This window comes from Ranitomeya imitator, chromosome 4 (genome assembly GCF_032444005.1).
Source record: "Ranitomeya imitator isolate aRanImi1 chromosome 4, aRanImi1.pri, whole genome shotgun sequence".
Lineage (NCBI taxonomy): Eukaryota > Metazoa > Chordata > Amphibia > Anura > Dendrobatidae > Ranitomeya > Ranitomeya imitator.
Genome location: NC_091285.1, coordinates 590,739,127 through 590,762,742, shown reverse-complemented (window position 1 = coordinate 590,762,742; position 23,616 = coordinate 590,739,127). Strand labels below are relative to the sequence as shown.

The following is a 23,616-nucleotide window of genomic DNA, read 5'->3' as shown; positions in this document are numbered from 1 at the left end:
TGGTTTCTTTGTTGGCTTGGACACTCCTATGTTCTAAACAAACATCTGTCTGGCACTTAATCATACCTAATTCTGCAGAAGAGAGGCCATATTTACTTTGTAATGACATCAATAGGCCATAAATACTGCAGCTCTTGTATACTTGCAGTTGAAGAGATGCCTCAGCCTGACATTTAACTGTTTGCTAAGCTCCTTGTTCTGTTTGCTGATGGTTTTTCTCACTTATCAACTGTCATTGCTGGATTTTTCTTTCTTTGCTGTGAAATGAAGGAGGAATGTATGCAGGCTGTCATGTGAAGACAGATGATACAGGAAGAAAGAGCACATCCTGCCAGCCCATGAAATATGCACTTGAGTTTCTAGAATAAGCCACAAGACCAGGAAATATGAAATCAGCACCTATTAGAGGATACTTAACCCTACACAAACTCTACCTTTCTGTATAGGAGTCAGAATATTATTACCAGCTTTATTCTCATTGCAAGGGGTGTATTTGCCACTAGGCCCACCGAGGGCAAGTGCCTAGGGCGGCAGGTTGTGGGGGGTGCCACCATGAAAGGAAGATTTTTTTTCCCCCCTTCTTAGTTCCGATGGACTGGGTATGAAATCCACCATCTTTATTGGTCAGAGGAGTACTGCTCTGCTCCCTGTCTGAAAGAGGAAGCTAAATGATAGAAGTGAAGGACCTGTGATGACATCATGCCCATATGACTTATGGTTGGAGCCATGCAACAGCTTGCAAGTGAAATGCTTTCCTGGGCAGGAAACAGCACAAGAGAAGGAAAGGCACTAGTGACAGGTAATTAGTGAACATATAGGGATGCAGGCTATGTAAGGGTACAGATAAGGGTGCAGGCTGTATGTGGGGGTACATATGGGGGTGCATAATATGTGGGTTACATATGGGGATGCAGGCAGTATGTGTGGGGTACATATGGGGTGCAGGCTATATGTGAGGGGTATATATGGGGGTACATAATATGTGGGGTACATATGGGGATGCAGGCTGTATGTGTTGGGTATATAAGGGGTGCAAAATATATGTGGGGTGCAGAATGCATATGGGGTGCAGAATATATATGGGGTGCAGGTTATATGTGGGGTACATATATGAGGTGCTGGAGATAATTGGAGGTACATATATGGGGCGCAGGTTATATGTGGGGGTGCAGGCTATATGTGGTAGTACATATGGGGATGCAGGCTATATGTGGGGGGTACATATAGGAGGTGCTGGACATATGTGGGGGTATATATGGGAGTGCAAGCTATATGTGGGATACAAGAAGTGCAGGCTATATTTGGGTCTACATGAAATGCAGGCTATATGTGGGGGTATGGATGGGGTGCAGCATATATGTGGTAGTCAGGGCCGAACTGGCCATCGGGCAGTTCTGGCAAGTGCCAGAAGGGCTGGTGCTAGTAGTGGGCCGCTGCGCGGCGACTCACCCTGCCCTCCCCAGTGCCACCGCTGCCGCATTCAACTATACAGGCATCTATGACGCCGGTACAGTTGAATGCAATGATGGAGGAGAGAGCGTCACCTGACGCTCCCTCTCCCATCATTCCTCGCTCTGCCTCTGACACTGCGGGTGCACGCGCACTCACTGTGTCCCAGGCAGAGCAGCGGCAGCCGCCCAGACAGGAGCAGGGAGCAACGCAGGCATGAGGGGAGGTGAGGAGTGTGTTTTGTTTTTTTTACTGGACTGTGGAGCCATTAGGGGGGGAGGAGAGATGTGGGCTCTGCTGTATACTACTATGTGGGCTGTGTTATATACCACTGTGTGGGCTCTGCTGTATACTACTATGTGGGCTCTGCTGTATACTACTGTGTGGGCTCTTCTGTATACTATTGTGTGGGCTGTGCTGTATACTGCTATGTGGGCTGTTCTATCCACTACTATGTGGCCTCTGCTGTATACCACTATATGGGCTGTGCTATATACTACTATATGGGCTGCGCTGTATACTACTATGTGGGCTCTGTTGTATACTACTGTGTGGGCTGTGCTGTATACTGCTATGAGGGCTGTGCTATACACTACTATGTGGGCTCTGCTGTATACTACTATGTGGGCTGTGCTATACAGCACTATGTGGGCTCTGCTGTATACTACTATGTGGGCTGTGCTGTATACTACTGTGTGGGCTCTGCTGTATACTACTATGTGGGCAGTGCTGTATACTACTATGCGGGCAGTGCTGTATACTACTGTGTGGCTGTGCTGTATACTACTGTGTGGCCTGTGCTGTATACTACTGTGTGGGCTGTGCTGTATACTACTGTGTGGGCAGTGCTGTATACTACTACATGGGCAGTGCTGTATACTACTATGTGGGCTCTGCTATACACTACTATGTGGGCTCTGCTGTTGTGAGTTCCGTTCTGGAGCTCCCTCCTGTGGTTGCTAATGGTATTTTTGCGAGTTCTGCCCTTGGGCTCCCTCTGGTGGTGTCGAGTGGAACTGCTGCTCCGTTAGGTGGCTGTAGCAGCTGCCTTCACTAATCGCCTTGCCTGGGTTTGTTATTTAAACCTGCTCTGGCGCTAGTCCATGCCTGCTGTCAATGTTCTTGGTTGGATTTGAATCTTCCCTTGGATTTCTCATATGGCCAGTCCTTGTCTGCAAAAGATAAGTTTTGCTAGTTTTGTTTGTCCATTTGTTTGCATATTTGTCTATTGCTTTGCATTTTGTCTCTTTGTCCAGCTTGTCACTATGTCTTATTCAGGCTAGCTGGAAGCTCTGGGAAAGCAGATTTGCCCCTCCACACCGTGAGTCGGTGTGGAGTTCATTTTTGTAAACTCTGCGTGGATTTTGTAGTTTTTAATACTGACCGCACAGTATCCTTTGCTCTCTGTCTATCTAGTTTAGTTTTGGCCTCCCTTTGCTGAATTCTAATTTCATTTCTGAGTTCGTCATTTCCCTCTCCTTTCACAGTCAATATTTGTGGGGGGCTATCTTTCCTTTTGGGGGTTTCTCTGAGGCTAGATAGCTTTCTATTTCCTTCTTTAGGGGTAGTTATATCTGAGGCTGTGACAAGGTGTCTAGTGAGTGTCAGGAACATCCCACGGCTATTTCTAGTTGTGTTGTTAGGATTAGGGACTGCGGTCAGTAGAGCTACCACCTTCTCAGAGCTCGTTCCATGTTGCGTTTTTGCCACCAGGTCATATCAGTGTGGCCTCTTAACCACCAGGTCATAACACTCTGCTGTATACTACTATGTGGGCTGTGTTATACACTACTATGTGGGCTCTGCTGTATACTACTATGTGGGCAGTGCTGTATATTTCTATGTGGGCAATACTGTATAATACTATATGGGCTGTGCTGTATACTACTATGTGGGCTGTGCTATATACTACTGTGTGGGCTCTGCTGTATACTACTATGTGGGCTGTGCTATATACTACTATGTGGGCAGTGCTGTATACTACTGTGTGGGCTTTTCTGTATACTACTATGTGGGCTGTGCTATATACTACTATGTGAGCTCTGCTGTATACTACTATGTGGGCAGTGCTGTATACTACTATGTGGGCAGTGCTGTATACTACTATGCGGGCTGTGCTGTATACTGCTACATGGGCTGTGCTATATACTGCTATGTGGGCTGTGTTATCTGCTATGCGGGTTGTGCTATATACTATGGGGGGTATATTATATTCTATGGGGGAGGCCATGTTATATACTATGTGGCTGTTATATACTACTAGATTGTGGCCCGATTCTAACGCATCGGGTATTCTAGAATATGCATGTCCCCGTAGTATATGGACAATGATGATTCCAGAATTTGCGGCAGACTGTGCCCGTCGCTGATTGGTCGAGGCAACCTTTATGACATCATCATCGCCATGGCAACCATTATGACATCTACGTCGATACTGTGCCAGGCCTCGACCAATCAGAGACGCGGGATTTCTACGTCGATACTGTGCCCGTCGCTGATTGGTTGAGGCCTGGCGGCCTCGACCAATCAGAGACGCGGGATTTCCACGACAGACAGACGGAAAAACCCTTAGACAATTATATATATAGATTGTGGGGGTATTTTATATTCTATGGGGGAGGCTGTGTTATACTATGGGGGCTGCATTATATTCTATGGGGGCAACATTTTATATTATGGGGAGGTGGGCTGTATTCTATTCTATGGGGTGGCTGCATTATATTCTGTAGGGTGGTGGTGGCATAATACTATATGTGGACTGCATTATACTGTATCAAGGATTATGGGGAATACGTTACTCTATATGAAGAACTATGGGGTGCATTATACTATGGGAAGTGAATTGTACTACATGGATGACTATTGCGGTGCATTATACTATATGGAGCATTATGACGAGTGTACTATGCTATATGGAGGACTATGAGTCCTGGGCCCCCTCCTCTTCTCTCTATACACTGCCCCTATTGGACAAACAATCAGCAGATTTGGGTTCCAGTACCATCTCTGTGCTGACGACACCCAATTATACACTTCTTCCCCCGACATCACCCCTACCCTAATTCAAAATACCAAGGATTGTCTGTCTGCTGTCTCTAACATCATGTCCTCCCTCTATCTGAAACTAAATCTCTCCAAAACTGAACTACTTGTGTTTCTCCCTTCTACTAACCTCACACTATCCAACATCGAAATTACCCTGGAGGGTTCAACCATAACTCCCAAGCAGCATGCCCGCTGTCTTGGGGTGATATTCGACACCGAACTTTCCTTTACTCCCTATATCCGATCACTCACTCGCTCCTGTCACCTGCATCTTAAAAACATCTCCAGAATCCGACCTTTTCTCACCTTTGAAACTGCTAAGACTCTTACTGTCGCTCTCATTCATTCCCGTCTGGACTACTGCAACTCTCTTCTGATCGGTCTCCCTCTTTTCAAACTTTCTCCTCTCCAATCCATCTTAAATGCGGCAGCCAGGGTCATATTTCTGTCCAGCCGCTTCACTGATGCCTCCATCTTGTGCCAGTCATTACACTGGCTACCCATTCGCTACAGGGTCCAGTATAAACTCATCTCTCTCACCCACAAAGCTCTCCACAGTTCTGCACCGCCTTATATCTCCTCTCTCATCTCCATCTATCGCCCTACACGTGCCCTCCGTTCTACATATGACCTAAGACTAACATCCCCCGTTATCCGAACCTCACACCTCCGTCTTCAAGACTTCTCTCGTGCTGCGCCAGCTCTCTGGAATGCACTTCCCCAGACGATCAGACTGATACCTAGCCCCGACCTATTCAAGCGCGCTTTAAAAATCCATCTCTTCAAACAAGCCTACCACATCCACTACTCTGTAAACTAACTTTGTCCTGTTCCCTCCTTCCAAATATTATCTGCATGTGAATCTGCACCCTACTATTCATCTGTCTCCACTCCCTCCATACACATGATAACTGCACTTGATACTTGACTATTGCACTTAAACACACGGGCTGATGACCGGATCATGCAGCTTTATATGAAAATCCCTATTTAGTATAATTGCCAGACCTGAAATAACAAGCACTTTTCACCTATTGTGTCCCCCCATTTCCTTGTAGATTGTAAGCTTGCGAGCAGGGACCTCACCCCTAATGTCACTGTTTAAATTGTCTTAACTTGTACTGAATTTATTGTCTGTACATGTCCCCGCTTAATTGTAAAGTGCTGCGGAATTTGTTGGCGCTATATAAATAAAAAATTATTATTATTATTATGAGGAGTGTATTATGCTATATGGAGGACTGAGCAATGTATTTTAATATATGGAGGACTACAGGGAGTGTATTATACTATATTGAGGACTGTGGTGCAAATTATAATATATGGAGGACTATGGGGTGTATTTTACTGTTACGTGTTACGGAACCACTCAGCACCCAAAATATGTTGTGCAGTTATATGTATGTATAATAGATTCCATGTGAGATGCATGTCCCTAATGCATCAGCCCACAGGCTGCACCCCTGGGCAGAGGGGACACAATATTCCCCTTTTGTCCGCCCCCACCTTTGTAATTCCCACAGTAAATATCGTCAGGCTCCGGCCACCTGCGGCTATTGTAATATATGTCTGGCCTGCCATTTTTCTAGTGGCCTGCCCTCTGTATCTGTGTGATATATTCTGTGTCCTGTGAGTAAAGTGTTGTCAGACTGGAAATACGTGGAGAAGCAGTGATCTTTTATATGTGTCCATGTAATCAAGGAATTCCAGCCAGCGTCCTTCATTCAGACTCCAGCCAAAGCAGAGTGGACCTCCTGAAACACTGGGTGGTACTGAAAGAGGTACCCCAGCTTGGTAGACCCTGTTACATTTACTAAACAAGTAAAATGCTGCATATTCAGATTGTTTTTGCTGGAACAAAAATCATTGTTCTCAGCAGCGCATCGCCAGCGTAAACTGTAGATGTGCTGCTGAAAACATGATACTGTATGGTAATCTGTTAGTGATCTGTTAGTGATCGTTCTGTCCCATCATTATTCATCAGCTGGTGAAAAGAGGCCGGGAAACATGTGTTGAACAACTTCAGTATTGTCGATCAAACTCATTTAGCGGCCTGAACTCAGCGCTTGTAAATACAACTGAAATGCTGTTGCGTGATGTGCAATATGTTAGCATTTGGGGCCCCATTTTAAACTTTGCCTAGGCGTAGGGCCCCACTTTGCCTAAAACCGGCCCTGCCTACAAATGTACAAAGATATTATACAGTCACCATGTGACAAGTGGGCCTGTGTAACTTCAAATGCCAGGGCTGAATTTCAGTCCCAGTCCGGCCCTGGTGGTAGTGCATATGGGGGTGCAGGCTATATGTGGGGTTACATATGGGGGTGCAAGCTATATGTGGGGTACATATGGGGTGCTGGCTATATGTGGGGCTGCATATGTGAGTGCAGTCTACATGTGGGGGTACATATTGGAGTGCAGGCTATATGTGGAGGTACATACGGGGGTAGAATCGGACTGGAGCACCTTGGGCCTACCAGAAAAAATAATTATTGGGGCCCACTATGTAGCTACATAGAAATAAATACAGGACCACCAATTGTGAGGTAAAACACGCTAATATCAGGGTGTAATATAAGGTAGTACACATCTTAATTATATAGCAGGGATTGCGGTAGCCCCCCTCAAAAAATATAAAGTAGCCCCTCAGAATATACAGTGGGGCAAAAAAGTATTTAGTCAGTCAGCAATAGTGCAAGTTCCACCACTTAAAAAGATGAGAGGCGTCTATAATTTACATCATAGGTAGACCTCAACTATGGGAGACAAACTGAGAAAAAAAATCCAAAAAATCACATTGTCTGTTTTTTTAACATTTTATTTGCATATTATGGTGGAAAATAAGTATTTGGTCAGAAACAAAATTTCATCTCAATACTTTCTAATATTTCCTTTGTTGGCAATGACAGAGGTCAAACGTTTTCTGTAAGTCTTCACAAGGTTGCCACACACTGTTGTTGGTATGTTGGCCCATTCCTCCATGCAGATCTCCTCTAGAGCAGTGATGTTTTTGGCTTTTCGCTTGGCAATACGGACTTTCAACTCCCTCCAAAGGTTTTCTATAGGGTTGAGATCTGGAGACTGGCTAGGCCACTCCAGGACCTTGAAATGCTTCTTACGAAGCCACTCCTTCGTTGCCCTGGCGGTGTGCTTTGGATCATTGTCATGTTGAAAGACCCAGCCACGTTTCATCTTCAATGCCCTTGCTGATGGAAGGAGGTTTGCACTCAAAATCTCACGATACATGGCCCCATTCATTCTTTCATGTACCCGGATCAGTCGTCCTGGCCCCTTTGCAGAGAAACAGCCCCAAAGCATGATGTTTCCATCACCATGCTTTACAGTAGGTATGGTGTTTGATGGATGCAACTCAGTATTCTTTTTCCTCCAAACACGACAAGTTGTGTTTCTACCAAACAGTTCCAGTTTGGTTTCATCAGACCATAGGACATTCTCCCAAAACTCCTCTGGATCATCCAAATGCTCTCTAGCAAACTTCAGACGGGCCCGGACATGTACTGGCTTAAGCAGTGGGACACGTCTGGCACTGCAGGATCTGAGTCCATGGTGGCGTAGTGTGTTGCTTATGGTAGGTCTTGTTACATTGGTCCCAGCTCTCTGCAGTTCATTCACTAGGTCCCCCCGCGTGGTTCTGGGATTTTTGCTCACCGTTCTTGTGATCATTCTGACCCCACGGGGTGGGATTTTGCATGGAGCCCCAGATCGAGGGAGATTATCAGTGGTCTTGTATGTCTTCCATTTTCTAATTGCTCCCACTGTTGATTTCTTCACTCCAAGCTGGTTGGCTATTGCAGATTCAGTCTTCCCAGCCTGGTGCAGGGCTAAAATTTTGTTTCTGGTGTCCTTTGACAGCTCTTTGGTCTTCACCATAGTGGAGTTTGGAGTCAGACTGTTTGAGGGTGTGCACAGGTGTCTTTTTATACTGATAACAAGTTTAAACAGGTGCCATTACTACAGGTAATGAGTGGAGGAAAGAGGAGACTCTTAAAGAAGAAGTTACAGGTCTGTGAGAGCCAGAAATCTTGATTGTTTGTTTCTGACCAAATACTTATTTTCCACCATAATATGCAAAAAAAATGATAAAAAAAACAGACAATGTGATTTTCTGGATTTTTTTTTCTCAGTTTGTCTCCCATAGTTGAGGTCTACCTATGATGTAAATTACAGACGCCTCTCATCTTTTTAAGTGGTGGAACTTGCACTATTGCTGACTGACTAAATACTTTTTTGCCCCACTGTAATGCTGCCCTCATATAGTGTAATGCAGCCCACTCATAGAATATAATACAGCCCCCATAGAAAATAATGTAGCCCCTCATAGGGTAAAATAAAGCCCCTCACAGAATATAATGTAGCCCCACAGAGTATAATGCAACCCCCTTATAAGTTATAATGCAGCCTCACCAAAGAATATAATGTAGCCCCCTCAGAGTATAATACAGCCCCCACAGAATATAATGTAGCCCCCTCAGAGGATAATGCAGCCCCCTCATAGAGTATAATGCAGCCCCCCTCATAGGGAACAATGCAGCCCCCCTCTTAGGGTATAATGTAGCCCAACTCAGCGTATAATGCAGCCCACCTCAGAGTATAATGAAGCCCCCTCATAGCGTATAATGTAGCCCCCTCATATAGTGTAATGTAGCCCTCCACAGATTATAATGTAGCCTCCACAGAGTATAATGCAGCCCCCATCATAGGGTATAATGCAGCCCCCCTCATAGGGTATAATGCAGCCCCCTTATAGGGTATAATGCAGCCTCCTTCAGAGTATAATACAGCCCCCCTCATAGGGCATAATGCCGCCCCCCCACACACAATATAATGCAGCCTTGCAGTCTTATGGCCACCAGGACTCACTGACATATGCAGCTGCACTACCGTCTGCCCGGCACACAGCGGGTACGTAATTGCGCACCTGTTGTGTCAGAGACAGAGGGGAATGATGAGGGAGGGAGCGTCATCTGATGCTCTCTCCTCTATTATTGCTTTTATTTGCATCATAATCTATGATGCCAATGCAGTTGAATGCGGCGTGCAATGGGGGGGCGGCGCTGACCATAGAGGCCACATGGGCTGGGGCCCCAAGGGGAGCAGGGGCCCTGGTATGTTGGTCATGATAGCAGTCAGTGTTAGCCTGCGGCTGTGGCTGACACTGCTAGTTATTAAAGTGAAATGAATATTTTTACTTATCTATGCCCATGGGGTGTGGGGAAGAGTGAATATTCATTTCACTTTAGCAGCGGAGACAGGCTTTAGCTGCAGCAGCCGGGCCCAACCTTCTGTCACCTGCTGCTCCTTCTCTGGCACCAGGCGGGCCCTCCTGATTACAGGCCCCATAGCAGCTGCATGGTGTGCCGCTATTTGCAACATGCCACTGGCTGTGGGCCCCTGGAGTAGCGGGGGCCCTGTATGCTAGCAGGTGTCAATGCCTGGGCCCACCGAATGATTATTATTATTATTTATTATTATAGCGCCATTTATTCCATGGCGCTTTACATGTGAGGAGGGGTGTAATGTTATAATAAAAACAAGTACAATAATCTTAAAAAATACAATTCACGACTGGTACAGTAGGAGAGAGGACCCTGCCCGCGAGGGCTCAGAATCTGCAAGGGATGGGCGAGGATACAATAGGTTAGGGTAGACCTGGTCATGCAGCGGTTTGGCTGATCGGTGGTTACTGCAATTTGTTGGCTTGTCGGAAGAGGTAGGTCTGCAGGTTCTTTTTGAAGGTTTCGATGGTAGGCGAGAGTCTGATGTGTTGTGGTAGAGAATTCCAGAGTAGGGGTGATGCGCAAGAGAAATCTTGTATGCGATTGTGGGAAGAGTGGTTAAGAGGGGAGTAGAGAAGGAGATCTTGTGAGGATCAGAGGTTGCATGCAGGTAAGTACCGGGAGACGAGGACAAACATGTATGGAGGAGACAGGTTGTGGATGGCTTTGTATGTCATGGTTAGGGTTTTATACTGAAGTCTCTGGGCAATGGGGATCCAGTGAAGGGATTGATAGAGGGGAGAGGCCGGGGAATAGCGGGGGGACAGATGGATTAATCGGGCAGCAGAGTTTAGAATAGATTGGAGGGATGCGAGAGAGAGTGTTCGAGAGATGGCCACAGAAGAGGAGGTTGCAGTAGTCGAGGCGGGAGATGATGAGGGCATGGACTTGGGTTTTTGCAGATTCTTGGTTTAGGAATGTACGGATCCGTGAAATATTTTTGAGTTGAAGATGGCAGGAAATGGAAAGGGCTTGGATATGTGGTTTGAAGGAGAGATCAGTGTCAAGGATTACCCCGAGGCAGCGATCTTGTAGGACTGGGCAGACATTTACTGTAATGGATAGGTTCACTTGGAGGGTCGCGTGACATGGGGGAAAGATGATGTATTCTGTTTTGTCCTTGTTACGTTTTAGAAATCTAGCGGAGAAGAAGGATGAAATAGCAAACAGACATTGAGGAATTCTGGTTAGTAGGCTGTGATATCTGGTCCAGAGATGTAGATCTGTGTGTCATCAGCATAGAGATGATACTGAAAGCCATGAGATTCTATGAGCTGACTCAGGTCAAAGGTGTCAATGGAGAAGAGCAGTGGCTCTAGGACTGAACCTTGTGGGACTCCGACAGATAGGGGGCGAGGTGAGGAGGTGGTGTGTGAGTGGGAGACTCTGAATATCCGGTCTGTTAGGTATGACGACATCCAGGATAGGGCCAAGTCTGTGATGCCAAGGAATGAGAGGGTCTATAATAATAATAAAAGGATAATCCTCCGGTTCTTCAGTGGGCCAGTCCGACCCTAGTCCACTTATACGTCCATGTTTAAAAACTCATCCCCAGATTAGGAGGGTAAATGCTGACAAGATCCAAAAATGTAACTCAACTGTTGGGTCATATGTAAAATGAATAGCTGAAGGCTATAGTTCTGCTCTGTAGTGGTGCAGTATCCTAATATTATTAACAGGCTAAACAGCCTACTGATGTGGGTGCTTAGCTTGGATCAGGTACTTAGTTACTGCTTTTGGTTGCTGGTATTGGGCTACAGCTAGTGTGTGGCTTACTCACGGTTCAGGGGATTGCAGAACCATTGATGCAGAAGTTTTCACTCAGTTAGTCACTCATTGGAGACTGCTTTGCAAGAGTTATTTGTCTTTGCTGGTTCAGTCCTAAGTGAAGATTATGGATTTTGAAGAATTATTAGGAATTTTCTCTGCTACAGACACCAGTTGCCCAAAAAACAAGTTCTATTTAAAGGAGGGTCATGTGAAGCACAATGGCATCACAACTAATGCACCAACAGTTTGGTAATTATACACCCAGCAAAGAATCATATGGCGTCTGTATCTACTCTAGGAACATTTAGGGAATGTGTCATAAGAAAATTAACTACTGTATGTGTAAGGAGGTGGTGGGGACACTCATGTGCCTTCTCTCTCCTGAATGCTGTTGCACAGTTACCTGCGGCACCTTATAGTTATTGATGTGAACATGTAAAGGTTCTATACTGTGAAGTCATGCACTGTAATGCAAATGTATTATGTGTTGTTATATTGTGTATTGCATAGGATTAGGTTAGGATAGGATCTTAGATAGCATAGTCATAAGGGTTAGAGCAGAGGGGGCATTATAGAGTTAAGCATAGAATAATTTGAAGTGTTAGTAAAGTACAAGCGGCACAGGGGTTAAGTAGATGGGAGGGACAGCACAGACCAGGGAAGTATAGTCAGGATACTTCCTGATTAGAGCCAGATGCCTGGGCACCCTTGCCAAAGGCAGGGTGTGTGAAAAGCAATGAGCAGACAGTTGCAGGCCATGGGGATAAAGCTGCTACAGCAGGAAGGGGCCCCAGGCTGGAGAATAGTGCTGTCGGGCACCAGCTCAACAGGACCATCTCCAAGAAGGATCCAGGGTCTAAGACTGAGGTGGGAGCAGCTGAGATGGCGTTCCCAGCACATTTTCCAATTGGAACAAGGGGCTGACAGGGAGTTGGTAATGTGGAAGGCACAGATGGGACATGGACTGCCCAAAGAGGCTGCCTGGATGGCAGGGAAAAGGAAGGCACAGACAGAACAGAGTTTGACCAGAGGTATGGAAGCGAATGCCGGAAGAAAGAGAGAGAAATTAAAGAAAGAATAGAGTCTGCCCGGAAGGCATGGAAAGTGCAGGATATGTGGCACTGTGTGAATTGTGCTGCCCATGTGATGAATATGCTGCTGTTCAGTAAAGCTAAACTGAAGTGATTTGTGGAACTCATGGATATGGAGCTGACATGACAGCAGCTGAGGGGAATCTGACAGAGCCTGTAAGTGTGCTGTGGCACATGCTGCAGATGCAACAGAATGGACTTTGCATTTCATCTGTAGGGCGCCAGGGCGTGGGAACCATACAGCCTATTGCCACGACTACCACACTGGCTGCCTTACATATGAATCAAGTTTTTAATATTATTATGCTTTGCTTATATAGCACCATCATTTTCCAAAGCCCTTAACAGACATTATCATCACTGTCCCCTTTGGGCTCACAATCTACATTCCCTATCAGTATGTCTTTGGAGTGTGGAGGAAGCCAGAGAACCCGGAAGGAACTCACACAAACACAGGGAGAATATACAAAAATTATTATGTTAATTTTATATTTGGTAATATTATTTTTGAATTTTCATATCATTATCTGAATTAAATAATAAAATGTTGCAACTTTCACACTAGCCATTGAGGATACTCAGTGTTCCCCAACTCCAGTCCTCAAGAGCCACCAGCAGATCATGTTTTCAGGATTTTCTTGCCCGGGTGATAATTTTGTCACCTGGGCAATACTAAGAAAGTCCTAAAAACATGATCTATTGGTGACTCTTGAGGTCTGGATTTGGGGAACATTGGGCCAGACTAATTATTTCTGTTGTTTCATGAAATACACATGTAAATTAGCAGCAAGAGACTGACTCTACTATTTTGTATAGAAGCATTTACTGAGCGTTTCATAAAGTCATTGTGACCGAATGGGTAACATATGTAGATATATCACCTATTGTGATTGGTGAATAATGTGTTATCACCTGTGTATAGAGGTGTTGCCTGTTATTGTATTCCTGTCTGTGATGACTTCTGAAAAGTTTTCCATAAAGAATAGAAAGTTTGAGTCTAAAATAGTCCAGGGGGCAAAAAATTGCAAAATTCTGATTTTTTTTTTCACTTTAGAAAAAAAAGTTGCCAAATATAAAAAAAATGCATTTAACACAATTTAACACCTTCATCTTGCAATAAGTATTTTTTCATGATTTATTCCTTTTAATCTGAATTTTTCAACTGTGTCACTAAAACTCACATAACGGGACAGAATCAGATTAATAAGACATGGCGCAACAAGCATTATGATAAAATATGATTCCTCACTTAGTAATAATCATTTATTAACAACCTACAACAAGGGCATCTTCCGGACCCCATTCCCTTACACATATCAGCCAACGTGTAGCACAGGTACAGTGTGAACGCTGACAAGTGTCTAGCACATAATGTAAAATAATTAGCACCTGTCTGTCTATCACTGTCAAGGCTATGCACACGATGATTCTCATTTCATTGGCATAAATTTCAATCAAGATAGTATTATTCATTCTGGCTCTTCATCATAAATTATGGCAAATAGCGATGAATTCTTACTCACCTTTTTAGATGTGATTTACGAGCAGGTCTGTGTCCGTGCAGAATTGATGTCAAAACTTGAAAGTTGATGGCAATCTACCGGAGAAAAATGCAGGACTGCCTTCATTAAGTTTATGATTGCTAAATTCTATTTAAAAATATTACTGATGCACATACGATGATAAACGGGAAAAATAAAGTCCTATGTTCACTATGTTCAAGCAGATTTGCATCAGGGTGAACTCAGGCTGTCCTGGATTCAGTTGTGTAACGCACTGGTGGACACAGACAGAAGAGGGTCCCTTTACAAGAGCAGTATATGGGCCCTAATGATTCAAAATTCCACCTATTGTGGTTGTGGTAGTGGCCCCCTTACCTCTTGGACCCCTGCGTGCCTATACAAGTTGTATCAATGGTATGTTCAACTCTGGTGTGATGCATTGCACTTGCGACCCTTAATCTGTGAACTGTTAGAGTCTAATATTGTACCCTTTACATACTCCTTAGCCCTTGTATGTATTGTAATTTGAGGTAATTATAGCTTGTACTTTGACCTCCTAATTTTTGCACCCCCTAAAGCAGTCCCACTACCTGGATCTTCCTAGCCTTCTGATTTTACTAAAAATGAAATGCTTACTTCATTGAGAAGTAAGAAAGTCAATTGCTTTAATGATTTCAGGTAGGCCTCAAACATCTAGAAGGGAAGAAATCTCTGAATTTCTCGAAGTGTCAGGTCCTCATGCCCCTAAGGCCATTGTTTACATTGTTACTGGTACAGATTGAGAGATGTCAGGGTTCTTGATTAATAATGGACACCAATCCCCATAGGTATAAAACATCTCATTAGATGTAAACAAATTGAGTAAATGCAAATTTAATTAATGTCAATTTTTAGGAACTCGAATTTGAACAATATGCGATTAGCTTCCTGGGAATCGCCAAAAATGACCGATGTCATTGCAGAAGATTGTAGAAAGCAAGAAAAGGGACAGATGACTTGAGGTGCACTTGGATGGCCTTCCTCATAATGCAGCTCTCACATCACATGCTATGCACCAACAATGAAGAATGCAGCAGCAATTTGTGGTGTGTAAAGTGAGAGGATGTCAGTCACAGCTCATAGTTTAGACATGGAGATAAGGAGAGAAAACCATACAACCTTGAAAAAGCTGTACAAATAGTGTGTGACAGCACAGGGGAGAAAAGCATTATTGTTTGAGGAACAGAAAATAATACAGATTAAATTTATGGGGAAAGAGATAGATGTGTCAGTGACATACACATCTTTTCAGGGCAATTGTAGTCTTTGTAATACTTTTTTTCTGGTAAATATCAGAGAACCTGGTAAATTCGAGGTTCAAAAGATTTGATCATCTCTGCAACTCTTGTGTCTCAGGAGATCACATTGGTCCCAGGGGCACTGCTTTAACCACTTTAGCCCCCAAGCCTGTTTTCACAGTAATGACCTCGCCAAGTTTTACAATTCTGACCAGTGTCATTTTATGAGGTAACCCTAGAACACTTCAAGGGATTTTACTGGTTTCGAGAATGTTTATTCGTGACATATTATGCTTCATAATAGTGGTAAAATTAGGTCGATGGGACTTGCATTTTTTGTGAAAATATCAGAAATTTGTCAAACATTTATAAAATGTAGAACTTTTTTGAATTTTACTTCTTATACTCTTAAACCAGAGAGTTACATCACACAAAATAATTAACAAGCAACATTTTCCATGTCTTATTCACATCTTTATAATTTTGTAAACATAATTCTTTTTTGTTACGATGTTAGAAGGCTTAAAAGTTGATTTCTCATTTTTCCAACAAAATTTACAAACTTTTTTTTAGGGACCACATTACATTTGAAGTGACTTTGAGGGGTTTTTATGACAGAAAATACCCAAAAGGCTCAAGACCACATTCAGGAAGTTTATTAATCCTTCAGGTGCTTCACAGGAATTAACGAAATGTGCAAGGAAAAAATAAAATTTTACTTTAACCTCAAACTTTTTATTTTCAGAAGGATAACAGGACAAGATGCACCATACAATTTGTTGTGCAATTTATCCTGAGTATGCCGATTTATCTGGAGAAAAACTATTGTTAGGGCGCATGGCAACGCTCAGAAGGGAAGGAGCGCCATTTGACTTTTTGAACATTAAATTTGTTGGAATTATTAGCAGATGACATGTTGTGTTTGCAGAGCCTCTGATATGCCTAAACAGTAAAAAAAAAACACAAGTGATCCTTTTTTGGAATCTAGACCCCTCAAGGAAAGTAGCTAGATGTGTGGTGAGTACCTTAACCCTCCATCAGGAACAACTGATCTGACAGGCGCAGCTCTTAAGGTACCTTCACACTGAACAACTTAACAACGATATCGGTAGCGATCCGTGACGTTGCAGCATCCTGGATAGCGATATCGTTGTGTTTGACACGCAGCAGCGATCTGGATCCTGCTGTGACATCGTTGGAGCAGAAAGGCCAGAACTTTATTTCATCGCTAGATCTCCCGCAGACATCGCTGAATCGGCATGTGTGACACCGATTCAGCGATGTCTTCACTGGTAACCAGGGAAAACATCGGGTTACTAAGCGCAGGGCGGCGCTTAGTAACCCGATGTTTACCCTGGTTACCAGTGTAAATGTAAAAAAAAAAAAACACTACATACTTACATTCCGGTGTCTGTCGCGTCCCCCGGCGTTCTGCTTCCCTGCACTGAATGTGAGCGCTGGCTGGCCGTAAAGCACAGCGGTGACGTCACCGCTCTGCTTTACGGCTGGCGCTTACACAGTGCAGGGAAGCAGAACGCCGGGGGACGTGTTTGTTTTTTCTACATTTACACTGGTAACCAGGGTAAACATCGGGCTACTAAGCGCGGCCCTGCGCTTAGTAACCCGATGTTTACCCTGGTTACCCGGGGACTTCGGCATCGTTGGTCGCTGGAGAGCTGTCTGTGTGACAGCTCTCCAGCGACCACACAGCGACGCTGCAGCGATCGGCATCGTTGTCTAGATCGCTGCAGCGTCGCTAAATGTGACGGTACCTTTAGAGTTTTATTTCTCTCTCCTCACCAGTTTATCAGGAAATCCCCCAAATCCAATACCTACCTGACTCTTGATGCTTTGTGAAACCTGATATCACAGTTGTACTGCAGAGACACAGAACTGTGCTGGCTTCTCAGACACATTGTTCCCGAACGAGTCACACTATTTAAGTTTGGTATTTTGTGTTTTTAGTCAGACTCATCACTATTGTTAATTTAGCTTGTTTTATGAATGGATAGTGCAAAGTTTGTGGATATTTCATAGAAATATAGAAGAAGCTTTTTATACAAATGAAAGTGCTTCTCAGGAACATTGTTTGCCTAACACATATTCTCTCTTTTACTTCAGATTATCTGCTGAAATGGAAAGGAAAATGTATGATTTGTCAAAACCCCTTCATGTTAATGAAGTGAAGATGCTGTTAGATGTTCATGATGGTGACGCAGAAACAGAGCAATATGGTGAGAGTGATGAGGATGAAGAAGATATAGAAACATATTATATGGGAAGAGATAAAAAAACAAATGGAGCAATCAGCCACCCATGCAAACTAAACGTAGGGAACCTCAAAACATTCTCACTCAGCTTCCTGCAGTTAAAGAAACAGCAAGGAATGCTAAAACTGCAGCTGAATGATGGAATAGTTTATTCACAGGTGACATTCTGGACTCTAATGTCACATATTACATGAATCAATATATAGACAAAAGGACAAGTTCATCTGCAACAGAATCATCAAGCCCACAGATGAAATAGAACTGAGGGCTTTTTTTGGATTGTGATACCTTGCAGTAGTTTATAGGACACATCACCAAAGTTTGGAGGAACTTTGGGGTATAGATGGTGATGAAATAGAAAAATTTGGCCTTGCTCCGATTTGCGATTTGTTCCAAAAACTTGTTGAAAACTATAAAAAAAAAGCTATTGCCCTGCTGAGAACATCACCATTGACGAAATGCTCCCTGGCTTTTGTGGCAGATGTGCATTTCATTAATACATTCCATCAAAGCCTAGCAAATACAGAATTAAAATTTTTGCCCTTGTTGATGCCAGGAAGACCTACACATACAACCTTTAAATTTATGCAGGAAAACAGCCAGAAGGTCCATGCCATGTCAGCAACAAACCCAGTAACATAGTAACATAGTAACATAGTTAGTAAGGCCGAAAAAAGACATTTATCCATCCAGTTCAGCCTATATTCCATCATAATAAATCCCCAGATCTACGTCCTTCTACAGAACCTAATAATTGTATGATACAATATTGTTCTGCTCCAGGAAGACATCCAGGCCTCTCTTGAACCCCTCGACTGAGTTCGCCATCACCACCTAATCAGGCAAGCAATTCCAGATTCTCACTGCCCTAACAGTAAAGAATCCTCTTCTATGTTGGTGGAAAAACCTTCTCTCCTCCAGACGCAAAGAATGCCCCCTTGTGCCCGTCACCTTCCTTGGTATAAACAGATCCTCAGCGAGATATTTGTATTGTCCCCTTATATACTTATACATGGTTATTAGATCGCCCCTCAGTCGTCTTTTTTCTAGACTAAATAATCCTAATTTTGCTAATCTATCTGGGTATTGTAGTTCTCCCATCCCCTTTATTAATTTTGTTGCCCTCCTTTGTACTCTCTCTAGTTCCATTATATCCTTCCTGAGCACCGGTGCCCAAAACTGGACACAGTACTCCATGTGTGGTCTAACTAGGGATTTGTACAGAGGCAGTATAATGCTCTCATCATGTGTATCCAGACCTCTTTTAATGCACCCCATGATCCTGTTTGCCTTGGCAGCTGCTGCCTGGCACTGGCTGCTCCAGGTAAGTTTATCATTAACTAGGATCCCCAAGTCCTTCTCCCTGTCAGATTTACCCAGTGGTTTCCCATTCAGTGTGTAATGGTGATATTGATTCCTTCTTCCCATGTGTATAACCTTACATTTATCATTGTTAAACCTCATCTGCCACCTTTCAGCCCAAGTTTCCAACTTATCCAAATCCATCTGTAGCAGAATACTATCTTCTCTTGTATTAACTGCTTTACATAGTTTTGTATCATCTGCAAATATCGATATTTTACTGTGTAAACCTTCTACCAGATCATTAATGAATATGTTGAAGAGAACAGGTCCCAATACTGACCCCTGCGGTACCCCACTGGTCACAGCGACCCAGTTAGAGACTATACCATTTATAACCACCCTCTGCTTTCTATCACTAAGCCAGTTACTAACCCATTTACACACATTTTCCCCCAGACCAAGCATTCTCATTTTGTGTACCAACCTCTTGTGCGGCACGGTATCAAACGCTTTGGAAAAATCGAGATATACCACGTCCAATGACTCACCGTGGTCCAGCCTATAGCTTACCTCTTCATAAAAACTGATTAGATTGGTTTGACAGGAGCGATTTCTCATAAACCCATGCTGATATGGAGTTAAACAGTTATTCTCATTGAGATAATCCAGAATAACATCCCTCAGAAACCCTTCAAATATTTTACCAACAATAGAGGTTAGACTTACTGGCCTATAATTTCCAGGTTCACTTTTAGAGCCCTTTTTGAATATTGGCACCACATTTGCTATGCGCCAGTCCTGCGGAACATCACAATAGTGATGTTGTGAAAAGAATGGCTGAGCCCTTATATGGATCGGGTCGCAATACAACAGCTGACAATTGGTTTTCAAATTGTGATCTGATTGATTATCTGAAAATGCATAAGCTTTTATATGTAGGTACTCTAAGAAAAAATAAAAATGAATTGCCGCCACAGTTTGTAAATGTGAATGGGAGAAAGCAATACAGCAGTATGTTTGCATTCAATAATGGAAAGGTTTTGGTTTCCTATGTACCACGCAAAAAGAAAAATGTAATTCTTGTCTCAACGCTTCATGATGATGATGCCATCAATCCTGGGTCTGAAGCACAAAAAATGGAAATAATTAAATTTTATAATTCAACCAAAGGGGAGTTGATACAGCTGAACAGATGTGCTCAACTTTCAGCATCAACAGAAACTCCAGGCGCTGGCCAATGGTCATATTTTTCACTCTGTTGAATTTGGGTGGTAAAAATTCATAAGAGATTTACCTTGAAAACCAGCTGAACCACTCCGTACAAGAGCCTATCTGAAAAAATTGGCCCATAATAATAATAATCATTATTTATATAGCGCCAACATATTCCGCAGCGTTAACAATTTCAAACATACGAGTCATAAGTAACGATGTTAACAATAATACAATAATTAAAGCAAAATAAGACGACCCTGCTTGTGAGAGCTTACAATCTACAATGAGGTGGGGGAGATACAAAGTACAGGTGTGTATTTACAATGATGTATTTACAATCATGGTCCAGCCATCTTCAGGGGGTGGGTGATAGATGGAGATAGTGAATGGGCTACACACACACAAACATAAAATGACTTTGATTAGGGAACGTGATAGGCCGCTCTGAACAAATGTGTTTTGAGGGAGTGCCTAAACCTATGCAAATTGTGGATGGTCCTAATATCATGGGGTAGAGCATTCCATAGGATTGACGCAGCACGGGAGAAGTCTTGGAGTCGGGAGTGGGAGGTACGGATTAGAGCAGAGGTTAGTCGAAAGTCGTTTGCAGAGCACAGCGGTCGGTTAGGCCGATAGACCGAAATGAGGGAGGAGAGGTAAGGGGGTTTTGCACTGTGGAGAGCTTTGTGGGTGAGAACAAGTACTTTGAATTGTATCCTGTAATGAATGGGCAGCCAGTGTAATGACTGGCGAAGAGCTGACATGTCTGAATACCGATTAGCTATATGGACGACCCTGGCTGCTGCATTATGGATAGACTGGAGAGGGGAAAATCTAGTGAGGGGGAGGCCAATTAATAGAGAATTGCAGTAGTCCAGGCGGGAGTGGATTAGGGCGACAGTGAGGGTTTTCGCTGTTTCCATGGTCAGAAAAGGGCGGATTCTAGAGATGTTCTTTAGGTGTAAGCGGTAAGAGCGGGCAAGAGATTGTATATGGAATGTGAAGGAGAGATTGGAGTCAAATATAACACCCAGACAGCGCGCCTGCTGCCGGGGTGTTATTGTGGTGCCACCCACGGAGAGGGAAATGTCAGATTTAGGGAGGTTAGTAGATGTAGGAGCAGAAGAAGTTCCGTTTTGGAAAGGTACGCAGGAGAAGTAAGAAAACTATAGTGAAAATCCACCACCTCTACCACCTCCCAAACGAAGGATATAGACCTGCACCATAGAAAGTGGACACAGAAAGCTTTCTAATTATTAATATCACAAATGTCATAATGCAATCTGCCTGACACATGCAAAAATGATGTGCAACTCTTGCTCTTTGCTCTGCAAACGTTTTCTTTCTGGTGAACCTTTAACTTCTAAGGCCGGCATCACACTTAGTGTAGGGAGATTTGGTCTGTTTTTTACAGGCGTAATACGCAGAAAAGTTCCTGAAGAGTGATCCGTATTCAATGCGAGGATGCGATTTTTTCTCTAAAAATTATCCGTGTGTCATCCGTATGGCATCCGTACGGCGAGATTTTCTTGTCGGCTTGCAAAATGGACATAGAATGGATCCATGGGCTCAAATATTTGTGAAAACATAAAACATACAGTACAGACCAAAAGTTTGGACACACCTTCTCATTTAAAGATTTTTCTGTATTTTCATGACTATGAAAATTGTAAATTCACACTGAAGGCATCAAAACTATGAATTAATACATGTGGAATTATATACTTAACAAAAAAGTGTGAAACAACTGAAATTATGTCTTATTTTCTAGGTTCTTCAGAGTAGCCACGTTTTCCTTTGATGACTGCTTTGCACACTCTTGGCACTCTCTTGATGAGCTTCAAGAGGTAGTCACCAGGAATGGTCTTCCAACAATCTTGAAGGAGTTCCCAGAGATGCTTAGCACTTGTTGGCCCTTTTGCCTTCACTCTGCGGTCCAGCTCACCCCAAACCATCTCGATTGGGTTCAGGTCTGGTGACTGTGGAGGCCAGGCCATCTCTCCTTCTTGGTCAAATAGCCCTTACACAGCCTGGAGGTGTGTTTGGGGTCATTGTCCTGTTGAAAAATAAATGATGGTCCAACTAAATGCAAACCGGATGGAATAGCATGCCGCTGCAAGATGCTGTGGTAGCCATGCTGGTTCAGTATGCCTTCAATTTTGAATAAATCCCCAACAGTGTCACCAGCAAAGCACCCCCACACCATCACACCTCCTCCTCCATGCTTCACTGTGGGAACCAGGCATATAGAGTCCCCCATCCTCTGGAACTCTCTGCCCCAACACGTCCGACTATCAACCACAGTCGGATCCTTCAGACGGAACCTGAAAACTCATCTCTTCAGGAAAGCCTACAGCCTGCACTGACACCGCTGCCGCCTCATCACTATCGAAGCTACCGCCTCACCAACACCAGAGCTCCTGCAACCCTCAACCTACTGTCTCCTTCCCCATAATCCTGTAGAATGTAAGCCCGCTAGGGCAGGGTCCTCGCCCCTCTGTATCAGTCTGTCACTGTTAGTTTGTTTACTGTATGTGATATCTGTAACTTGTATGTAACCCCTTCTCATGTACAGCACCATGGAATCAATGGTGCTATATAAATAAATAATAATAATAATAATATAGAGTCCATCCGTTCACCTTTTCTGCGTCGCACAAAGACACGGTGTTTGGAACCAAAGATCTCAAATTTGGACTCATCAGACCAAAGCACAGATTTCCACTTTTCTAATGTCCATTCCTTGTGTTCATTAGCCCAAACAAGTCTCTTCTGCTTGTTGCCTGTCATTAGCAATGGTTTCTTAGCAGCTATTTTACCATGAAGGCCTGCTGCACAAAGTCTCCTCTTAACAGTTGTTGTAGAGATGTGTCTGCTGCTAGAACTCTGTGTGGCATTGACCTGGTCTTTAATCTAAGCTGCTGTTAACCTGTGATTTCTGAGGCTGGTGACTCTGTGTTAGGGCTAGCGGAACGCACCAAATAATAAGACTGATAGTGTACGGTGCGTTCGTAGCCCGGGGTCCACCGTGCAGAGATGGAACCTGCTGCTGAGTAATGACGGACTATATGGCGGTACTCATAAGTATACTCGCGTGGGTTAAACTTCACCCAACGTGAAGGAAGCGATCCTGTTGCGTCACAGGATCGCGGTACCGCACATAGAAGGCGAGCAAGCAGTCAGCGAACTTAACCCCAACTAGGATTGAAGCCCGATTAGACCACTTGCTGACACAACACCGCAACAGGTTGTGTTAGGCAACTCTTATAATTAGAGCACCAAAGTGCGAACTGTGCCGTGCTGGCAGGCACCACTAAGCACCCAGACGTGGGTCAGGAAGCGCACTACTGGCGCGTGGCGCCGCACTGGCGGTCACAGCAATAGACGCTGATACG

At 43.8% G+C, this 23,616-nt stretch overlaps 1 long non-coding RNA gene across 1 annotated transcript; it reads left to right on the top strand.

Moving 5' to 3' along the window:
- The first annotated feature begins 426 nt into the window (after positions 1 to 426).
- LOC138674279 (uncharacterized) lies at positions 427 to 22,834 on the top strand. Its single transcript, XR_011320572.1, has 3 exons — positions 427 to 799; positions 17,553 to 17,665; positions 21,993 to 22,834. It is a non-coding gene; the product is annotated as an uncharacterized lncRNA (long non-coding RNA).
- Positions 22,835 to 23,616: the final 782 nt, after the last annotated feature.